Source organism: Phyllobates terribilis, unplaced genomic scaffold, assembly GCF_046119375.1.
Source record: "Phyllobates terribilis strain yellow unplaced genomic scaffold, ASM4611937v1 Scaffold_11__3_contigs__length_659146591, whole genome shotgun sequence".
Lineage (NCBI taxonomy): Eukaryota > Metazoa > Chordata > Amphibia > Anura > Dendrobatidae > Phyllobates > Phyllobates terribilis.
In genome coordinates this window covers 405,572,415-405,589,835 of record NW_027362771.1, presented here as the reverse complement: position 1 = coordinate 405,589,835, position 17,421 = coordinate 405,572,415, and positions in this window count along the sequence as shown.

Below are 17,421 nucleotides of genomic sequence, written 5' to 3'. Positions count from 1 at the left end.
CAAATTTTAAAATCAATGCAGCGAAGTCTGAGGCCCTCGATGTCTCCCTCCCCAAATCCATATAGGATTCCATCCAGTCCAACTTTCCCTTTGCCTGTCCCTCACAGGGTATCAAATACTTAGGAATTCCTATTCATAGAGACCTCTCCCATCTATGTTATCTAAATTTTGGGCCCTTTATTGAACAACTCCATACAGACCACGGTTGGCAAGTTAGAACTGTAAGATTCACTACGTGAACCGCTGGTGTTTTGTGGAAAAGCACATGTACACTGCGTTCCAAATTATTATGCAAAAAGTGTTTAGGAGTGATAAGGGAAGAATTTGTTTGTTTGTCAGTTAAACTCATTGATGGTGATGTGTGTCAGGGCTCTTTATATCACTGTAAGCAATTGCAGACACCTGTGCTAATTAGTTTGGCAGGTGTGTCCAATGAAAGGCAAGACTACTTAAGAAGGCTCTCTCACATTATTAAGCAGCCTACATTTTCTGCCAAAATGGGAAAGAAAAAGGATGTGTCGGCTGCTGAGAAGCAACAAATTGTGGAGTGTTTAGGTCAAGGCATGACTGCAATCAACATTGTGCGATGATCAGGATGAAGTGTCTTGGCAATCAAGAAGTATGTAGCTGATTCACAGTACACACATGTGCGTGCTGATAAGGGCAAATTCAGGACTCTTTCCTACAGGCAATTACGTCAGGTTGAAAGAGCAGCGGCCAAAAAGCCTTGTCATAGCAGCAGACAAGTTTTTGAAGCTGCTTGTGCCTCCAACGTCCCCCGAACAACAAGATGCAGGGTCCTTCAGAGGTTTGCAGCTGTGCATACGCCATCCTGTCGACCTCCTCTATCCACTTCACACAAGCAGAAACGGCTCCAGTGGGCCAAACATTACATGAAGACTGATTTCAAAACAGTTTTGTTCACGGATGAGTGCCGTGCAGCGCTCGATGGTCCAGATGGATGGAGTGGAGGATGGCTGGTTGATGGACACCCCACGCAAACACGGCTACAGCGCCAACAAGGAGGAGGTGGAGTAATGTTTTGGGCTGGAATCATGGGGAGAGAGATTGTCGGCCCCTTTAGGATCCCTGAAGGCGCTAAAGATGAACTCCATAATGTATGTGGATTTTCTCAAACAGCACTTCCTGCCATGGTTCAAGAAGAAGAACCGTGTATTTCACAGCAAGATCATTTTTCTGCATGATAATGCACCATCTCATGCTGCACATAAAACATCTGCATCTCTGGCTGATATGGGCATAAAAGGGGACAAACTTATGGTGTGACCCCCATGCTCCCCTGACCTCTACCCCATTCAGAACCTTTGGAGCATCATTAAAAGGAGTGTCTATGATGGCGGGAGGCAGTTCACATCTAAGCAACAGCTCTGGGAGGGTATTCTGTCCTCATGCAAAACAATTGAAGCAGAAACCATCCAAAACCTGACAAATTCAATGGACGAGAGAGTTCAGAAGCTCCTTTCGAACAAGGGGTCCTATGTGAAAATGTAACATCACCTAGAATAAAGTTTTGAGTTGAAAACTGTTTGATTTCAGTTTCTAACAACCTGCTAATGCTTATAATTTCAAAAATGACCATTTTTTTGGTCTTTATTAAAATGAAAAGGTTGATCGAAAAGTTTGGGGGATCTAAGAGTGTGGCAACCCAGTAGTCATGATTAGAGATGAGCGTTGTTCTACTCGAACTGTTCGCCAATCTCAAATTCGAGCTGTTTTGGGCGGTGTTCGAGCCGGTCGGCGAACACGAACATTTTGAGAAAAATTCGGCTGTTCGAGGTTATGTTCGATAACTGTTCGTGCACCAAAATCATAACTGGATTTTTTCTCAGTAATGATGAAAATTAATGTTAATACGCAGTTTGAGTGTACAGCGGGGCGGGGGGAGGGGCAGGGGATGGATCTCTGCAGGAACAATGAAGATCTCCATTTTTTTTTCTCTTTCCCGCATTTGCAGTGGGGAGGTGCAATCTGTCAGCCTATCAGCAGCGCACACACGGAGCGAAGTGCTTTTTTTCACACAAGCAAGGGCATGTGTGATTGGCAGTGTATGTCACATGTCCTTGCCCTATAAGACCAAGCCATTTTCCCCGTCGCCACCATTTTCTCACTGCTGCAGCTGCGTGTTAGACGGCACCGCTGTTGCTGTGTGCGCTATACCTTGTTAATTTCAAGCCAATTTTCGCACAAATATACAGATAGCTTGGGAGTAGGGAATAGTTGTGATTGCAGTCTTTTAAGGACTAGGTTACAGCATTTCCTACGAATTTTATCAGGCAGGTCTGTGCTCTTAAATAGATAGATTGTGGGAGTAAAGACTAATTGTAATTGGAGTCCTTTTCAGGACTAGGTTACATCAGTTCCTATCAGTTTTTGCCAGGCAGGTCTGTGCCAGTGCTGTGCAAGTTTTTTTCACAGCATTTGGCTGAATCTAGCAAAGCTAATCCTTTTTGGCCTATTGCAGAGTGTGTTAGTCAGTGGAGTAGCCTATCTGTGTTGCAAGATATACCACCTGTGTATAGAATACCAATTTTTTTACTGCACCTAGTGAAGTAAAATCTTTTGGGCATAGCATCATTCTATTAGTCCATCTATACTGACCTCCATCAGGTTGGAAACTGAATATAATTTTTTTCTGCATCTAGCTCTGAAAAAATATTTGGGCTTCTAGCGGTGTGTGGGACTTGGTCTATTAGACCATCTATACTGACCTCCATCAGGTTGCAAATTAAAAATAATTTTTTTCTGCATCTAGCTCTGAAAAAATATTTGGGCTTCTAGCAGTGTGTGGGACTTGGTCTATTAGTCCATCTATACTGACCTCCATCAGGTTGCAAATTAAAAATAATTTTTTTCTTCATTTATCTCTGAAAAAATATTTGGGCTTCTAGCAGCATGTGGGACTTGTTCTATTAGTCCATCTATACTGACCTCCATCAGGTTGCAAATTAAAAATAATTTTTTTCTGCATCTAGCTCTGAAAAAATATTTGGGCTTCTAGCAGTGTGTGGGACTTGGTCTATTAGTCCATCTATACTGACCTCCATCAGGTTGCAAATTAAAAATAATTTTTTTCTGCATCTAGCTCTGAAAAAATATTTGGGCTTCTAGCAGTGTGTGGGACTTGGTCTATTAGTCCATCTATACTGACCTCCATCAGGTTGCAAATTAAAAATAATTTTTTTCTGCATCTAACCCAGCCAATAGTTTTGGCCTAATACCACAGTTTGGCCACTCAGCTCTGCTCGGTTACCATCCATTGTTTTTTTGTGCAAACAACTCCAGAGTTGTGAATTAGTTAACCACCAAAATGAGTGGAAAAAGGCCTGCTGCTGGTGGAAAGGGGAATAGGCATGTTGGGAAGGGGAAAAAAGGTTGTGTCCGTGGGGTAGGTGCAGAAGAAAGACCATCTTCCAGCCAAACTAAAATGTCTACTTCTTTTAGCGGACAATGTGATAAGATCCCTTTCTTACGGCCACGCCAATCGCTACAAATTCCAGATGAGGCACAAAAACAGCAGGTGCTTCAACGGATATCAAGTGCTCCTTTAAGTGGGCTCTCCTCCACATCAACTTCAACATCACAAATACTCCAGTCCTCAAAGGTGTCACCCAAATCGCACTTGCTTCCTCACAGCTGCCCGTCTGAGTATGAGGTAGAACAGATGGTTGAGTCTGCAGAGCTGTTTACTCATACTATAGCCTGGGAATCAGAGGTCGACTCCAGCGCTTCTGTGAATCCAGACGAGGAAATGATCTGCACTGATGCCCAGAATCTTTATGAGTCGGATCCAGGACCAGACGCAGAAGGTTCTGACCATAATGTAGACCCTCATTCCCAAACTGTAACTCCTGTTGGTGGAGACAATGAGGAAGACGATGATAAGACTCAAATACCTGATTGGAGCGACAACTTTAGTTTTTTGTCAGGGCAGGAACAGGTTGGCTCTGAGGACGACGGGTGTGATAACGCACAGGGTGATGATGATGAGGTCGGAGATCCCACTTACTGTCAACCCACAGTCAGCCAAGAGATGAGGTCAGCAGAGGAGGTGGAGGAAGATGCTAGTGACGATGAGGTCAGGTTGCGCCTTCCTGGACAGAGACGTAGTACTGGAAGCACGTCAACAACTGCATCCTCAAACACAACTCTGCCTCTCACCACAAGTCGTGGTGGCTCTTCAGGTCGCATGGGTGCTAAGCCTTGCATAGCCTGGGCATTTTTTCAGATCGATAAAGATGACCCAACTCGTGTTATCTGTAACATTTGTCAGCAAAAGCTAAGTAGAGGCCAAAAAATACATAGTTTGAGTACTTCATGCATGAACCGGCACATGGACATGAAGCATAAGTTGCAGTGGGAAGCTCAGTGTGCTACAGTGCGGTCTAGCCGGCCGGGCCAACCACCGTCTGCCATATCTTGTGCATCCGCGGCCTCTTCATCCTCTGTGACTGGGGGGACAGCAGTCACACCTGTTTTGGGGCGCAGACCTGCCACCTCTTTACCCGCAACAGCCAGCGTGATTGGCAGGTCATCATTTTCTTTGGAGGTGGTAACACCAGCTGGTCTTGAGCGCTGTCCGACATCGATAGCACCACCTTTGGATCAAGGCAACCTAACATGTCCGCCTGCATCTTCCTCACAGACCGGCAGTTTGCCGGGGACACCCTTATCAACCCCGTCTAAGCACAATAGCCAGCCCTCGGTCCCTCAGATGTGGACAAGTAAAAGACCATTTCCTCCTAGCCATGAGAAAGCTAAGAGGTTGAATTTCACCATCTGCAAGCTCTTGGCTACAGAAATGCTGCCTTTCCGCCTGGTGGACACAGAGGATTTTCGAGACCTTATGTCCGTCGCAGTGCCCCAGTACCAGATGCCCAGTCGGCACTACTTCTCAAAGAAAGGTGTGCCTGCGCTCCACCAGCATGTCGCACACAACATCACCGCTTCTTTGAGAAACTCTGTGTGTGACAGGGTGCATTTCACCACAGACACTTGGACGAGTAGGCATGGACAGGGGCGTTACATGTCGCTGACTGGGCACTGGGTAACTATGGTGACAGCAGGACAAGGGGCTGCTGTCCAAGTCTTGCCGTCCCCACGAGTTGTGCGTCAATCCTCTTTATGTCATTTTTCCTCCACTGCTTCTGCCTCCTCAACCTCCTCTCGGTCTTCCACCTGCACCCAAAGCCTGTCTGGTCATGCCACAAGCTTTCTAACTGCGCAGAAGGGATCCTGCACACCTCCTTACTATGCTGGCAGTAGGGCTCAACGTCATCAGGCGGTTTTTACATTGAAATGTCTGGGAAATGTGAGTCACACAGCTGAGGAGTTGTGGTCAGCTCTGGAGAACCAATTTCATGAATGGTTGTCTCCACTGGACCTGAAACCAGGGAAGGCCGTGTGCGACAATGCTGCAAACCTAGGTGCGGCCCTTCGCCGGGGCAATGTCACACACGTGCCTTGTATGGCTCACATGTTGAACCTGGTTGTCCAGCAATTTTTAGCCCACTATCCCAGACTAGATGGCCTTCTGCAGAGGGCACGGTCGCTGTGTGCTCACTTCCGCCGTTCGCATCCCGCAGCTCAGCGACTTACATCTCTACAGAAGTCGTTGGGCCTGCCACTTCACCGGCTAAAATGCGATGTGCCTACCCGGTGGAATTCAACTCTGCACATGTTGCAGCGACTGTGGCAGCACCGACAAGCCCTGGTGCAATACGTTCTGACGTATAGCCTGGGCCAACGAGATTCAGAGGTGGGGCAAATCACGCTGGAGGAGTGGTCTCAGATCAGGGACCTATGCACCCTTCTGCACAGTTTTGAAATTGCGACGAAGATGTTTAGTGCTGACGATGCCATTATCAGCATGACTATTCCGGTGATTTACATGCTGGAGCACATGTTAAACAGAATTCGGAGTCAGGTGGTGGCACAAGAGGAGGTGGAGGAAGTAGAGGAGGAGGAGTTGTATGCGGAAGGGCTAACATCTGCAAGGTCCAGACGGTCGGCAGCACCAAGGCGGCAGGCATGTGAGGGTGGGGGAGATGGTTTAACCAGGGCGCATGGTAGCAGCCAAACTAGTGAGGAAGGTGCAGGAGCCCAGGAAGAAGTGGAGGACGAACTGATGGAAGACTCATCAGATGAGGGAGACCTTGATCACATTTCTGTTGTGCGAGGTTGGGGGGAGAGGACAGAGGAAGGAAGCATGATTGTTAAATCGCCACCAACACAACAGGGACTTGGTGCTCCTGGATGCGCAACACACATGAGTGCCTTCTTGCTGCACTACCTGCAACATGACCCTCGAATTGTGAGAATTAGAAATAATCCTGACTACTGGGTTGCCACACTGTTAGATCCCTGGTACAAAAGTAAATTTGCAGAAATTATTCCTGCCATAGAAAGGGATGCACGCATGCAGGAGTATCAGCAGAGACTGTTGCAGAATCTTACATGTGCTTTTCCACAAAATACCAGTGGTGCACGTAGTGAATCTCACAGTTCCAACTTGCCAACCGTGGGACCGTCAAGTGTTCAGCACTCAAACCGTAACAGAACCACAGTATCTGCTGGTAACATCAATTTTGCGGAATCATTTCACCACTTTTTTAGCCCATCCTTTGCAAGGCCACAGGAGACAAGAAGTCTGACACATAGTCAACGCCTAGAGACGATGGTACAGGAGTATCTCCAAGTAAACATTGAAGCCACGACTGTGTCACTGGACCCTTGCTCTTTTTGGGCTTCCAATCTGGATAAATGGCCGGAGCTAGCCACTTACGCCTTGGAGATCTTGTCATGCCCCGCAGCCAGCGTTCTGTCTGAACGTGTGTTCAGCGCTGCTGGTGGTGTGCTGACAGATAAGCGCACGCGGCTCTCCACTGATAATGTAGACAGACTCACGTTCATAAAGATGAACAAATCATGGATCCGAAACGACTTTTCTACCCCTGTGTCATCCTGGGGAGAGTAAAAGCTTGATGATTGGTTAAAATCACCCTACCAACCGTTTTAAGCTTTCAAATTACTAATCATGTTTATCTGTATCTTGACTGGAAAATAACTTGGGCTTTGTAGCAGTGTGCAGCACTGATCCTATTAGGCCATCTATAATAAGCTTCACCAGATTTAAAATTAAAAATAATTTTTAGCTGCATCTAGCCCGGAAAATAATTTTGGGGCTCCGAGATGCGCAAGACACATAAGTGCCTTCTTGCTGCACTACCTGCAGCATGACCCTCATATTGTCAGAATTCGAAGTAATCATGACTACTGGGTTGCCACACTCTTAGATCCCCCAAACTTTTCGATCAACCTTTTCATTTTAATAAAGACCAAAAAAATGGTCATTTTTGAAATTATAAGCATTAGCAGGTTGTTAGAAACTGAAATCAAACAGTTTTCAACTCAAAACTTTATTCTAGGTGATGTTACATTTTCACAAAGGACCCCTTGTTCGAAAGGAGCTTCTGAACTCTCTCGTTCATTGAATTTGTCAGGTTTTGGATGGTTTCTGCTTCAATTGTTTTGCATGAGGACAGAATACCCTCCCAGAGCTGTTGCTTAGATGTGAACTGCCTCCCGCCATCATAGACACTCCTTTTAATGATGCTCCAAAGGTTCTGAATGGGGTAGAGGTCAGGGGAGCATGGGGGTCACACCATAAGTTTGTCCCCTTTTATGCCCATATCAGCCAGAGATGCAGATGTTTTATGTGCAGCATGAGATGGTGCATTATCATGCAGAAAAATGATCTTGCTGTGAAATACACGGTTCTTCTTCTTGAACCATGGCAGGAAGTGCTGTTTGAGAAAATCCACATACATTATGGAGTTCATCTTTAGCGCCTTCAGGGATCCTAAAGGGGCCGACAATCTCTCTCCCCATGATTCCAGCCCAAAACATTACTCCACCTCCTCCTTGTTGGCGCTGTAGCCGTGTTTGCGTGGGGTGTCCATCAACCAGCCATCCTCCACTCCATTCATCTGGACCATCGAGCGCTGCACGGCACTCATCCATGAACAAAACAGTTTTGAAATCAGTCTTCATGTAATGTTTGGCCCACTGGAGCCGTTTCTGCTTGTGTGAAGTGGATAGAGGAGGTCGACAGGATGGCGTATGCACAGCTGCAAACCTCTGAAGGACCCTGCATCTTGTTGTTCGGGGGACGTTGGAGGCACAAGCAGCTTCAAAAACTTGTCTGCTGCTATGACAAGGCTTTTTTGCCGCTGCTCTTTCAACCTGGCGTAATTGCCTGTAGGAAAGAGTCCTCAATTTGCCCTTATCAGCACGCACACGTGTGTACTGTGAATCAGCTACATACTTCTTGATTGCCAAGACACTTCATCCTGATCATCGCACAATGTTGATTGTAGTCATGCCTTGACCTAAACACTCCACAATTTGTTGCTTCTCAGCAGCCGACACATCCTTTTTCTTTCCCATTTTGGCAGAAAATGTAGGCTGCTTAATAATGTGAGAGAGCCTTCTTAAGTAGTCTTGCCTTTCATTGGACACACCTGCCAAACTAATTAGCACAGGTGTCTGCAATTGCTTACAGTGATATAAAGAGCCCTGACACACATCACCATCAATGAGTTTAACTGACAAACAAACAAATTCTTCCCTTATCACTCCTAAACACTTTTTGCATAATAATTTGGAACGCGGTGTACATGTGCTTTTCCACAAAACACCAGTGGTTCACGTAGTGAATCTTACAGTTCTAACTTGCCAACCGTGGTCTGTATGGAATTGTTCAATAAAGGGCCCAAAATTAAGATAACATAGATGGGAGAGGTCTCTATGAATAGGAATTCCTAAGTATTTGATACCCTGTGAGGGCCAGGCAAAGGGAAAGTTGGACTGGATGGAATCCTATATGGATTTAGGGAGGGAGACATCGAGGGCCTCAGACTTCGCTGCATTGATTTTAAAATTTTACCATGTAACAAAGTGATCTATTTCAGCCATAACAGCAGGGATGGATATATGTGATTGAGTGATATATACTAGGACATCATCAGCAAATAGAGAGCACTTGTACTCGGTGCCTCCCACCTCAATCCACCTAATATTGGGGTTATGGCGAATTGATGAGAGCAGGTGCTCCGTCACTAGGATGTATAAGAGAGGGGACAGAGGACATCCCTGCCTTGTCCCATTGGTGATTGTGAAAGGTGATGAAAATGTTCTGACGCAGCCCCTGGGCCTTGGGACACCCGGAGCCGGACCCTTTTTGGTGGATGCTGGTGGTTGTAGTCTTCGTGGCGGCGATCCGGTTCCATGGCTCAGGGCGGTCAAACCAGTGGCGGAACTATTTATGTGGTTTTGATGTTTAAATGTCCGACTACGCCACCCGTGGATTGCGGTCAGAGTGAACCGCCGCTACAGGGCAGACCGCTAAGGCTGGTGTTGTGGGTGCAGCAGAGCGTAGCATAACTCCCCACGGGAGGAGTATAGCCTCAGGGCAGTGTATGCGGAGGATGGGGGTGATGGTGCAGGGCAGCAGCAGTAACGACACGGAGTCAGTGATGCAGTTCAGGGCCTTTACTCACAGTTCTTATTATCCAGACCACGTCTGCAGGTAACGGCTGCCCACGTCGTACTGTGCTCACCAGGTGAGGGGCTCAGACAACTCCCAGATAACTTTGGAGAGCTTCACAGGACCCCCTTTGTGTGTCTTTTGTCTGGCCTTTCTTACCAACACTTCTGTCCGGCTGCCTCGGGCCTCCTCTTGGTAAACTTGGCGCCAGTTTCCCTGACCATATGTGGTGCCTTCCTAGCGGGTGGAGCAAGGGGCTGCGCCACATAAAATGTCAGAGCCTCCGGTTTCTAGCTGAGGGTCGTTTCCTGCCTCCACTAGTTCGGGGACCGGTCTCCCCCTTTGGCCTGACCCCTCCACGCAGGTGGATTCGGGCGTGCGGTGGCGACTCGCCCGTCCGCACCCCTGGGATCCCTTCATTCCTCGTTCCTGGAGCCTTCTCCGCTCCTCTTCCTTCCTTCTCCCTCTTGCAGGCCTGGGCCTCTGTTACTAGGCCCGCCTCCGGAGCAGAGCTCATGCAGAGCCCCTGCTCCCTGCCACTTCTGCTCAGACTTCTCTGCACTGAACTAAGATGGTGCCCACCTTTTATACTCCCTTCTCATTGCACCCAGGAACTGCTTCCTCCCTGCTCCTGCACTGCAGGGTTCCCCTTCCTCAGTGTTCCCTCCCCCCACTCCAGCCAGGGACAGGGACTGTCGTGCCCATCTCAGGGGCATATTGGTCTCCCTGCCCCACGGCAATGTGGTGTAATGCATGCAGGTGTCGGGTCCTGATCCACACTCCATCCTTATCTGAGAGTGAGATATCACACCTCTGGGTGAGGTGCAATACGTCTGTAGCAACCGAGCCCTCGGTGCTACAGTTCCATTTATCTTCAGCCTAGGTGACGTATTGTGATACAGGGCCGTGATTTTGGCTATAAAAGGGTCCCCTAGACCCCTACCCCAAGCTTTTTAAGAGAATCATATATGGCGTGCCAGGAGACTCTATGGAATGCTTTCTCAGCATCCAACGAGAGTATCTACTTACAAATTTTTAACTGCATCTAGCCCAGGAAATACTTTGTGCCTAGTAGCAGTGTCTGCTAGTCAGCGGATTATCCCGGCTGTTAAGCAAGCTACACCACCTGTAGTTTGGACACTTAATTTTTTCAAAGGAAATGCTTCGGGACCACGGGATACTTAGTGAAGAGCATCAGGAGGCACCCCAAGGCATAGGGGCTGGGACTGGCACTAGGATGCCTTGCGGTGGACAGCCGAGCTCGATCCTTATAAAAGCTTTTTAACTGCAGCAGCTTTAGTGGACGCTACTGGAGCTGGAATTACGCGGCTGCTGGCATGAGACTTGCCCTCCAATAGATCCTTGTAAATGGATTTAAAGTGTATTCATTCAAATTAGAGGGACAATTTAAATTAAAAAGCTTAGAGCTGCCTCCACCACAGGGGGGCTCTCTCGACCCACCAGCGGACAGGCACCAGTATTGGGAGAGGGGGGCTGGCCGTCAGGGTTCACCGCGGCTCTGGCACAAACCCGGCGACACGGAGGTGGCACGGGCAGGAGCGGACTGGCCGTCTCGGCTTCTCACTTTTTGGATTTTAGAAGGGCATGACATGCCTATATCTGTGTCTCCCCCTCCTTTTACTCCTCCACCTCTTTTCTTTTCGCATGACTATATGTACTTGTCACTTTTCCATGTGTTAGTTGTGTCTTCTGAGCAGTTTGTCAGCTTTTGGACACCTTTGAAGGTGTTTTCTATGTGTTTCTATGTGTTTTTGTTTGCCTGCCATTGGTTTTAACGGTGTTCGAAGGTGTTCGACGAACAGTTCGACGAACAGTTCGGCGAACACACGGGTGTTCGACGAACCGAACCGAACTCGAACACTACGGGGGTGGCTCAACACTAATCATGACTAGTGTTGAGCCACCCCCGTAGTGTTCGAGTTCGGTTCGGTTCGTCGAACACCCGTGTGTTCGCCGAACTGTTCGTCGAACACCTTCGAACACCGTTAAAACCAATGGCAGGCAAACAAAAACACATAGAAACACATAGAAAACACCTTCAAAGGTGTCCAAAAGCTGACAAACTGCTCAGAAGACACAACTAACACATGGAAAAGTGACAAGTACATATAGTCATGCGAAAAGAAAAGAGGTGGAGGAGTAAAAGGAGGGGGAGACACAGATATAGGCATGTCATGCCCTTCTAAAATCCAAAAAGTGAGAAGCCGAGACGGCCAGTCCGCTCCTGCCCGTGCCACCTCCGTGTCGCCGGGTTTGTGCCAGAGCCGCGGTGAACCCTGACGGCCAGCCCCCCTCTCCCAATACTGGTGCCTGTCCGCTGGTGGGTCGAGAGAGCCCCCCTGTGGTGGAGGCAGCTCTAAGCTTTTTAATTTAAATTGTCCCTCTAATTTGAATGAATACACTTTAAATCCATTTACAAGGATCTATTGGAGGGCAAGTCTCATGCCAGCAGCCGCGTAATTCCAGCTCCAGTAGCGTCCACTAAAGCTGCTGCAGTTAAAAAGCTTTTATAAGGATCGAGCTCGGCTGTCCACCGCAAGGCATCCTAGTGCCAGTCCCAGCCCCTATGCCTTGGGGTGCCTCCTGATGCTCTTCACTAAGTATCCCGTGGTCGCGAAGCATTTCCTTTGAAAAAATTAAGTGTCCAAACTACAGGTGGTGTAGCTTGCTTAACAGCCGGGATAATCCGCTGACTAGCAGACACTGCTACTAGGCACAAAGTATTTCCTGGGCTAGATGCAGTTAAAAATTTGTAAATAGATACTCTCGTTGGATGCTGAGAAAGCATTCCATAGAGTCTCCTGGCACGCCATATATGATTCTCTTAAAAAGCTTGGGGTAGGGGTCTAGGGGACCCTTTTATAGCCAAAATCACGGCCCTGTATCACAATACGTCACCTAGGCTGAAGATAAATGGAACTGTAGCACCGAGGGCTCGGTTGCTACAGACGTATTGCACCTCACCCAGAGGTGTGATATCTCACTCTCAGATAAGGATGGAGTGTGGATCAGGACCCGACACCTGCATGCATTACACCACATTGCCGTGGGGCAGGGCGACCAATATGCCCCTGAGATGGGCACGACAGTCCCTGTCCCTGGCTGGAGTGGGGGGAGGGAACACTGAGGAAGGGGAACCCTGCAGTGCAGGAGCAGGGAGGAAGCAGTTCCTGGATGCATTGAGAAGGGAGTATAAAAGGTGGGCACCATCTTAGTTCAGTGCAGAGAAGTCTGAGCAGAAGTGGCAGGGAGCAGGGGCTCTGCATGAGCTCTGCTCCGGAGGCGGGCCTAGTAACAGAGGCCCAGGCCTGCAAGAGGGAGAAGGAAGGAAGAGGAGCGGAGAAGGCTCCAGGAACGAGGAATGAAGGGATTCCAGGGGTGCGGACGGGCGAGTCGCCACCGCACGCCCGAATCCACCTGCGTGGAGGGGTCAGGCCAAAGGGGGAGACCGGTCCCCGAACTAGTGGAGGCAGGAAACGACCCTCAGCTAGAAACCGGAGGCTCTGACATTTTATGTGGCGCAGCCCCTTGCTCCACCCGCTAGGAAGGCACCACATAGGGTCAGGGAAACTGGCGCCAAGTTTACCAAGAGGAGGCCCGAGGCAGCCGGACAGAAGTGTTGGTAAGAAAGGCCAGACAAAGGACACACAAAGGGGGTCCTGTGAAGTGCTCCAAAGTTATCTGGGAGTTGTCTGAGCCCCTCACCTGGTGAGCACAGTACGACGTGGGCAGCCGTTACCTGCAGACGTGGTCTGGATAATAAGAACTGTGAGTAAAGGCCCTGAACTGCATCACTGACTCCGTGTCGTTACTGCTGCTGCCCTGCACCATCACCCCCATCCTCCGCATACACTGCCCTGAGGCTATACTCCTCCCGTGGGGAGTTATGCTACGCTCTGCTGCACCCACAACACCAGCCTTAGCGGTCTGCCCTGTAGCGGCGGTTCACTCTGACCGCAATCCACGGGTGGCGTAGTCGGACATTTAAACATCAAAACCACATAAATAGTTCCGCCACTGGTTTGACCGCCCTGAGCCACGGAACCGGATCGCCGCCACGAAGACTACAACCACCAGCATCCACCAAAAAGGGTCCGGCTCCGGGTGTCCCAAGGCCCAGGGGGTGCGTCAGAACATTTTCATCACCTTTCACAATCACCAATGGGACAAGGCAGGGATGTCCTCTGTCCCCTCTCTTATACATCCTAGTGACGGAGCACCTGCTCTCATCAATTCGCCATAACCCCAATATTAGGTGGATTGAGGTGGGAGGCACCGAGTACAAGTGCTCTCTATTTGCTGATGATGTCCTAGTATATATCACTCAATCACATATATCCATCCCTGCTGTTATGGCTGAAATAGATCACTTTGTTACATGGTAAAATTTTAAAATCAATGCAGCGAAGTCTGAGGCCCTCGATGTCTCCCTCCCTAAATCCATATAGGATTCCATCCAGTCCAACTTTCCCTTTGCCTGGCCCTCACAGGGTATCAAATACTTAGGAATTCCTATTCATAGAGACCTCTCCCATCTATGTTATCTTAATTTTGGGCCCTTTATTGAACAATTCCATACAGACCACGGTTGGCAAGTTAGAACTGTAAGATTCACTACGTGAACCACTGGTGTTTTGTGGAAAAGCACATGTACACCGCGTTCCAAATTATTATGCAAAAAGTGTTTAGGAGTGATAAGGGAAGAATTTGTTTGTTTGTCAGTTAAACTCATTGATGGTGATGTGTGTCAGGGCTCTTTATATCACTGTAAGCAATTGCAGACACCTGTGCTAATTAGTTTGGCAGGTGTGTCCAATGAAAGGCAAGACTACTTAAGAAGGCTCTCTCACATTATTAAGCAGCCTACATTTTCTGCCAAAATGGGAAAGAAAAAGGATGTGTCGGCTGCTGAGAAGCAACAAATTGTGGAGTGTTTAGGTCAAGGCATGACTACAATCAACATTGTGCGATGATCAGGATGAAGTGTCTTGGCAATCAAGAAGTATGTAGCTGATTCACAGTACACACATGTGCGTGCTGATAAGGGCAAATTGAGGACTCTTTCCTACAGGCAATTACGTCAGGTTGAAAGAGCAGCGGCAAAAAAGCCTTGTCATAGCATCAGACAAGTTTTTGAAGCTGCTTGTGCCTCCAACGTCCCCCGAACAACAAGATGCAGGGTCCTTCAGAGGTTTGCAGCTGTGCATACGCCATCCTGTCGACCTCCTCTATCCACTTCACACAAGCAGAAACGGCTCCAGTGGGCCAAACATTACATGAAGACTGATTTCAAAACTGTTTTGTTCACGGATGAGTGCCGTGCAGCGCTCGATGGTCCAGATGAATGGAGTGGAGGATGGCTGGTTGATGGACACCCCACGCAAACACGGCTACAGCGCCAACAAGGAGGAGGTGGAGTAATGTTTTGGGCTGGAATCATGGGGAGAGAGATTGTCGGCCCCTTTAGGATCCCTGAAGGCGCTAAAGATGAACTCCATAATGTATGTGGATTTTCTCAAACAGCACTTCCTGCCATGGTTCAAGAAGAAGAACCGTGTATTTCACAGCAAGATCATTTTTCTGCATGATAATGCACCATCTCATGCTGCACATAAAACATCTGCATCTCTGGCTGATATGGGCATAAAAGGGGACAAACTTATGGTGTGACCCCCATGCTCCCCTGACCTCTACCCCATTCAGAACCTTTGGAGCATCATTAAAAGGAGTGTCTATGATGGCGGGAGGCAGTTCACATCTAAGCAACAGCTCTGGGAGGGTATTCTGTCCTCATGCAAAACAATTGAAGCAGAAACCATCCAAAACCTGACAAATTCAATGGACGAGAGAGTTCAGAAGCTCCTTTCGAACAAGGGGTCCTATGTGAAAATGTAACATCACCTAGAATAAAGTTTTGAGTTGAAAACTGTTTGATTTCAGTTTCTAACAACCTGCTAATGCTTATAATTTCAAAAATGACCATTTTTTTGGTCTTTATTAAAATGAAAAGGTTGATCGAAAAGTTTGGGGGATCTAAGAGTGTGGCAACCCAGTAGTCATGATTACTTCGAATTCTGACAATATGAGGGTCATGCTGCAGGTAGTGCAGCAAGAAGGCACTTATGTGTCTTGCGCATCTCGGAGCCCCAAAATTATTTTCCGGGCTAGATGCAGCTAAAAATTATTTTTAATTTTAAATCTGGTGAAGCTTATTATAGATGGCCTAATAGGATCAGTGCTGCACACTGCTACAAAGCCCAAATTATTTTCCAGTCAAGATACAGATAAACATGATTAGTAATTTGAAAGCTTAAAACGGTTGGTAGGGTGATTTTAACCAATCATCAAGCTTTTACTCTCCCCAGGATGACACAGGGGTAGAAAAGTCGTTTCGGATCCATGATTTGTTCATCTTTATGAACGTGAGTCTGTCTACATTATCAGTGGAGAGCCGCGTGCGCTTATCTGTCAGCACACCACCAGCAGCGCTGAACACACGTTCAGACAGAACGCTGGCTGCGGGGCATGACAAGATCTCCAAGGCGTAAGTGGCTAGCTCCGGCCATTTATCCAGATTGGAAGCCCAAAAAGAGCAAGGGTCCAGTGACACAGTCGTGGCTTCAATGTTTACTTGGAGATACTCCTGTACCATCGTCTCTAGGCGTTGACTATGTGTCAGACTTCTTGTCTCCTGTGGCCTTGCAAAGGATGGGCTAAAAAAGTGGTGAAATGATTCCGCAAAATTGATGTTACCAGCAGATACTGTGGTTCTGTTACGGTTTGAGTGCTGAACACTTGACGGTCCCACGGTTGGCAAGTTGGAACTGTGAGATTCACTACGTGCACCACTGGTATTTTGTGGAAAAGCACATGTAAGATTCTGCAACAGTCTCTGCTGATACTCCTGCATGCGTGCATCCCTTTCTATGGCAGGAATAATTTCTGCAAATTTACTTTTGTACCGGGGATCTAACAGTGTGGCAACCCAGTAGTCAGGATTATTTCTAATTCTCACAATTCGATGGTCATGTTGCAGGTAGTGCAGCAAGAAGGCACTCATGTGTGTTGCGCATCCAGGAGCACCAAGTCCCTGTTGTGTTGGTGGCGAGGTAACAATCATGCTTCCTTCCTCTGTCCTCTCCCCCCAACCTCGCACAACAGAAATGTGATCAAGGTCTCCCTCATCTAATGAGTCTTCCATCAGTTCGTCCTCCACTTCTTCCTGGGCTCCTGCACCTTCCTCACTAGTTTGGCTGCTACCATGCGCCCTGGTAAAATCATCTCCCCCACCCTCACATGCCTGCCGCCCTGGTGCTGCCGACCGTCTGGACCTTGCAGATGTTAGCCCTTCCGCATACAACTCCTCCTCCTCTACTTCCTCCACCTCCTCTTGTGCCACCACCTGACTCCGAATTCTGTTTAACATGTGCTCCAGCATGTAAATCACCGGAATAGTCATGCTGATAATGGCATCGTCAGCACTAAACATCTTCGTCGCCATTTCAAAACTGTGCAGAAGGGTGCATAGGTCCCTGATCTGAGACCACTCCTCCAGCGTGATTTGCCCCACCTCTGAATCTCGTTGGCCCAGGCTATACGTCAGAACGTATTGCACCAAGGCTTGTCGGTGCTGCCACAGTCGCTGCAACATGTGCAGAGTTGAATTCCACCGGGTAGGCACATCGCATTTTAGCCGGTGAAGTGGCAGGCCCAACGACTTCTGTAGAGATGTAAGTCGCTGAGCTGCGGGATGCGAACGGCGGAAGTGAGCACACAGCGACCGTGCCCTCTGCAGAAGGCCACCTAGTCTGGGATAGTGGGCTAAAAATTGCTGG